Source organism: Oxyura jamaicensis, chromosome 12 (genome assembly GCF_011077185.1).
Source record: "Oxyura jamaicensis isolate SHBP4307 breed ruddy duck chromosome 12, BPBGC_Ojam_1.0, whole genome shotgun sequence".
In the NCBI taxonomy this organism is placed as follows: domain Eukaryota; kingdom Metazoa; phylum Chordata; class Aves; order Anseriformes; family Anatidae; genus Oxyura; species Oxyura jamaicensis.
The window spans coordinates 17,517,205-17,523,204 of record NC_048904.1 but is presented as its reverse complement, the minus strand read 5'-3'; the positions used below and the strand labels follow the sequence as shown (position 1 = coordinate 17,523,204).

At 42.6% G+C, this 6,000-nt stretch overlaps 1 protein-coding gene across 7 annotated transcripts in view; it reads left to right on the top strand.

The window, feature by feature from the left end:
* The window catches only part of FOXP1 (forkhead box P1), a 365,602-nt gene that overhangs the window by 143,715 nt on the left and 215,887 nt on the right, over positions 1-6,000 (top strand). For all 7 annotated transcript variants that reach the window (XM_035338132.1, XM_035338123.1, XM_035338131.1 and 4 more), the window contains one exon: positions 5,508-5,573. The gene's annotated coding sequence lies outside the window, so the exon portion shown is untranslated. The remainder of the gene's footprint in view (positions 1-5,507; positions 5,574-6,000) is intronic.

Genomic DNA, 6,000 nt, shown 5'->3' with positions numbered 1-6,000 from the left:
CGCGGGGCGGCCCGGCTCGGCCCTGCCCGGCTCGGCCCGGCCCGGCCCGGCTCGGCCCCTGGTGGCGGCGGTGTGCCGTGCCGTGCCGGGCTGGGAGCGCTGCCCCTCGGCGTGCGCCTCGCCTCGGGCCGGGAGCGGGCTGAAGCGAGGAGCCGAGAGCGGCGCCCAGGTCACGGCGGGGGAAGCGTCAGCGTTTCCTACGGGTGTCGCTTCGCCAGGCAGCCCTGAGTGACTGCTGTGGGAGTCTCGAAAAGTAACGGGCTTTTTTTTTAAAATTATTATTTCTGTCATTTTTTTTTTTTTCTTTTTCTTTTCCTGGCTTTGCAGAGACGCCGCAAGCCCTACGCCCACAGCGGTGCTCGGCGGCGCAGGGGAAGGGGAAGGGGTGCTCCTGCCGTGCCTCGGCTGAGGCGAGGTCAGGTTGGCAGGCAGGCGTTGTAAGCAGCCTGTAAGCAGTTCAGGCTGGCACCGAGGCTCGCAGAGTTATTTTAAGGAGCGGGGGGGATCGGGCGAGCGTGGAGCAGGCGGCAGCGGTGGAGGCACAGGCTGGCCGTGCTGGGGAGATGGCCTCGCACCCTCGGGTGCGCGTGGGGCGGCTGTGGGGAGCACGCTGCGCTCCTGGCGCGTGGAGAGGTCAGCCAGGGCCAGCTCTGGGGTGCAGAGCGATCCGTGCGAGGCTCATAACTGATCTGACACTGAAAGATGCGAGACTCGTAGTCGTCGTGCAAATTCTGCGTTGGAAGCGAGCTGTTCTGAACTTGTCTGTTAGCTGCACCCATATTTCCTGTAAGAGCTATTAAAAAGCAGGGCAGGGATGGATTGTGATTAGTTCTGTAGCACTGGCTTACGCCGAGTGATTCTTTTCCAAGGTTACAGTGGACTTGAAAGGTAATATTATTTTGAAAGAGAGAATGTGCTTTGCATAGCTTTGTCCTCGTGCTGTTATTTATTTTAATTTTATTTCTGTTTAGAATAAATAAAAAGCACCAGCCAGACATTCTGAACAGCCTGCTAATGACTGAAAATGAAAATGCGGTATGATGTGCTCACTCCTTCCACCGAGAAGCAGCAAGGCAGTGAGCGTTAAAATCCCTGGGTTTTGGCCTGTACCAAATCCATTTCCCCCTCTTCAAAGCGAGGTGAGAGAAGTGCACTTAGTATCTCACAGTTTTACTGTTCACCTGCATTTTGCTTTCTGAGGAGGTGATAATGACTCCTGGTAAAGAAAATCTCCTGTACTGTGCCCTGTGATATTTAGTATGCACTGCACAATAAAAAGTAGCCACCTTGATAATGGTCGGGAAAAAATATCTTAAGAGGATTTGAAATATTTAGTTTAATATATATTTTTTTAGGTTGCTGGATTACTGGAGGGGAAAAAAAAAAGGTACAACAAAACTGAAGAGGCTATTCTGTACATCTTCAAAGCAATTCTGCACATGACTTGCGGGTGTTGGTACAGGTACCCCAGTGCGCTGATAGGAAACCTGTACAGGATTGTGCCCACAAGCATGCCTCACACCAGCTGTTGCACTTCACCATCAGTGTGCACCCTGTATTTTCAGGATTTTTTAAAAAAATTCAAATGAAAATCATTTTTTTTTTCTTTTACACATGTATAGTTAACAAAATCATGACTGCATCTGTTCCCTTACAAGATAACAAAATAATAATAATGACAATAGCAAGGCGTATTTCAGGTTGTGTGTGACTCAGTGAATTTGGAAGGGAAAGGAATAGCTGTATTAGATGGTTCACTTTAGTTAGATGAATTTCTTGCACAAAAGTGCTTATTTTGATTATCAAGTTTTGATATTTTAAAGCTTTCAGGAAAACTGCTAGTTAATGTTTTAATCAGACACATTAAATATATTTCAGCTGATCTTATCTAAGAAAAAATAATGGGAATAAAAATTCGGAAATTTTTTTTTGTTGCACTGTGGTGTGTGTTCACTCTGTCTCTGTCTCTCTCTCTCTCTGAATAAAAAGTGTGCTTTCTAGGTAATGACAGGGAGATTCCCTCTCTAGTTTAGGTTTCCAGTAATGATTTGTAGGCTTCTCAGGGCTGGGACACTGGCAAAAAATAAAATAAAATAAAGATGTGAATAGTTCTAAGCAGGGAAGCAGTTCAACTGATGTTCTTCTTTCCTGTGTAAAATTGCTTACAGCCGGTTTGTGTGGGTTCAAGTTCTTTGTTAATCTATTTCTGGCTATACCAAAGGCTATTCCACTTGGGTACTAATAAAAATGCTGCTCTTTTATTACGGACTTTATTCTGCAGCACTGTTTATCTCTGTATATTCTTCATATTTTTGGTTAATTTGGCTTTGCAATAATCACTTGGAGTTGGGACTCCAACCCACAGCCTCAAAATTACCTCTGTGTCTTGATGGAGGAGACATATGAATTGAATAAATGTTGTGGGATCAAAAGTGTTAAATGGTCTGACCCAACCGCAGGTAAAATGGCAAAGCCCTCTTCTCTTTTTGTCTTGTCCCCTGGTACCAAATGAAAAGGACCTGATCCAGAGCAGTAGGGGGTCCTTCTCTTAAAGCCAGCTGAGAACACCATGGCGCTGGCTCAGGTCGTGATCTTCTTAGGATTGTTAAGGGCTGTCTTTCCAAAACCCCGTGGAAAACAGCTATAATAAAAAGTACTTCTGTATTCAAGGATTTCAGAGTGCATTAGCAAAACATTTACCCATCTTGCGGAAGGGTAAACTGAGGTGCTTGGCGAGCAAATCCGATGTTTTCAGGAATGTCTGGTAAAATCTGACCAGAGCAAGTAGTTCTCCATGGACTTTTCCCTGGGTGTAATCCCACTTAAGCTGGTGGGACTGTGTCGCAGGCATTTGGAGAGCTTCCCTCGACTCATGAGACACTCTGACCACTGGTGCTCGCAAAATGGATTTTTGTATGTGGTTTGGTTTTCTATTTTAATCATCTCCTTGAGGGGAAATATGAGCATAGTGAAGTGTCTTGCTTTGGTAGGTTGGGATTTTTTCTTTGTTTGCTCCACACACACACTTGCAGTGTTGATGGTACTTTGTGTTTATCTTAAAGACAGCGTGATGGAAGGAATGTGTGTTGCACACATCAATTCACTCACCCATATAAACATTTTCAGGAGGAAAGTCTGTATTTGTATTTCTACATTTTGAGATACTCAACTTTTAGACTACTAATGAGAAAATTTCACAGGTGGGAACAGCTGTCTCTGCTGCTCATTTTAATTTCAGTGGTACGTTATCCAAATTTTTTTGAAATTCAGGTAGCATATAGAGCTACTTAGACAACTAGAAAGGAAAGCAGCCCAGATATCAGTCAGTGACTGAGTTGTGGGAAGAGCTGAAGCCCTCCTGAACCCTCACTGCCTGTTGACCTTTGTAGACCACGTTTGTCTCCCCTGAGTTAATGTTGGGCCAGTGTTACCAGGTTTCCTTGGGGTGTGTTTGTTTCATATATAACAGGCGTGTTTCGAAAAAGTTACCTGTCTTTTACAGCACTACCAAAAGATTTATTGTATGCAGTCTTATGCAAATGTGTAATTTTCAGCAGTTTCCTCAAAAAGTACATTTTAAGGTTGGTTCTTTTGCTATCAGGAAGAGTCAGGGTAGAAATGAAGTCTGCTTGCAAAATACTGCCAAAGAGAGATCTGACTGCCAAATACCCAGCAAATTTATAAAACAGATAAATATGAAAAGGGGTTTAAAGTGTCAAGTCCAAGATAACCCCTGCTGCAGAGCAGGATAAAAGCCTTTATTGTTGCTAATCTAAGAGCACATCATATGTCAAAGGTCATGTATTTTACATAAAAGATGTATTGTTTTACATACTCTCAGGAAGGTGAGACCTGACCTATTATGATGGAGTAGTGTTATGTCCTTTGGAGTGCAGAATCGGTGCCTTACACACGTACCAGAGAAGCACATAGAGCTGCCTGTACAGCAGACACATGCACAGCTTGGCCCCTGATCTTCTGGTATCTTGTTGCAAGTACTGTGAAAAAAAAATCACCTCTCAAAAAAAAAAAAAAAAATGCCAGTGAGTAGCAGACAAAAACAATATTCATTTCATCTTAAGGTATTTTATATATATATATATATATATATATATTTTTTTTTTTTTTTTCTGGCTAAAAATAATCAGTTTCAATGGTAAAGAAGTAATGCCTCATTCTCATTGTGAAAATATTTTTCCTTCCAAAATAAATGGCAGATGAGTACATTTTCTTTTGAAATAATTTTGCGAAGATTCTGATTTTTCCCAGAGGTTGATATTTCACTACTTCAGTAAAAAGCTTCACCTACTGATGTAAATGGCATAACTTACCATTTGGCGAGTTTCACAAACACCCCCAAAACTCCACCTCAGTGTGTGAATTTTATGAAATGGAGTTTCACGTAGCACTGTCTTACACATCCACATGTCACTGACTTTCCGTTTCATATGATGTCATCTGTGTCGGCAAATTATCACATATTTCTTTCTGGCTTTACTATATATATATTACTCTGCACCCCTGCAGCAGCACGTTACCATTTCAGTGAAATTGTAATAATTTTACTCTATTCAGGTATTTGGTCAATTGATGTGGAATTAATTCTGAATGCTGTTAGTGGTTTGAGTGAGTAACTTGATCTAAATTAATAAACAAATGTTTTTCTTTTCTCTTGTACCATATGTTGATCCCAATTACATGAACAGAAAGTGGCAGATTGTCATGTTTCTTAAAAGATTACATACTCTTTTGCATAAGAGAGAGTACACAAGATGCAGTAATATACAGGGTAAAAAAAAAAAAAAACTGCACGTGCTGTTTTCTCCCTCCTACTTTTTATGAAGATGCACTTTAATTATTTCTCTCTTTAATACTCGCTGTTCTTACCACCTTGGCATACTTGGTATGCTCTGGTTATGCTGAACCAGAAGAAATCCCAAGACAGTAAACAACTTTTGGAATTAGGCAAGGAAGATGCAGCTAGTTTCAGAAGCTTATGGAGGGCTGTGTCTCTACAGAAAAGGATGAAAAAGGAAAGGATCCAGAAGCTAAAATAGACATGGTTACAACCGGTCTTAAAATGCCTTAAGTAAGGAGAACCCATTCAGACAATAGTCAGATTTCTGAAACAAAGGACTGAACTCATATATTATTCAAACTAAAAATAGATTGATAGACATCAAGATTAGGAAAGTTTATGCTAGAGAACAAAGATGTCTCATCTCCATGTTCTTATTTTTTCTCCCCCCTTTCTTTTTTTCCTTCCAAAGACACAGTTGTTCTTGTTGAACTGAAGAGCCTCATGCGGGCTGGTACTGATAAGCAGCAGCCCTGTGACTTGATTGTTTTTATTAACTCTCTCTGAAAGTCATTCACCATTAAACACGATTAGATTCATGTGTTGCTTTATTTATGTTTGTACTTGCAAATGTGGTGCCAATGAAAATGCTTGGGTGGTGCTGCTGACACTGACCCGGCAGTCATGTGTGTTACCTTCTCTTCTGCAGGGTAAGAAGAGTGACTTCTTTGGGTGGCTGTAGCTGAAGATTGCTTTACAGGAGCAACTGGAGAAGGTAAATACAAATACTGTTGTACACATAATTTCCAAAGCATGGCTGAACCAAGGACCTGATCCTGCAACCCCCATGAGTGTGCCTAGTAAATTACAAGTAAAGGCTACTCTGGCAGCACGGATAAGAACCGTGAGGCTGGGCTTGGCACTAGACATTTGGAGCCACTGCTGTGCGTTAAACACGTGCTTTGCCTGGGAAGTCGATGGCTTAGGTGCCTGGTTGCATTCCAGGAGAAAAGCCTTGAAGATGCCCTTTTGGGCTTGCAGCCATGTGCTGTGCAGGCTGTCTGAGGACTGAACGGAGCCTCTTTGTGAGTGGCAAGACTCAGTTCCAGTTCCTCTTGGTGGCCATGTGGCCAGCTCATGGGTGCTGGGCTGGGAGCTGCAGCAGCTCTGCCCCACAGCAGGGTCCCCTTATTGGGACAAAT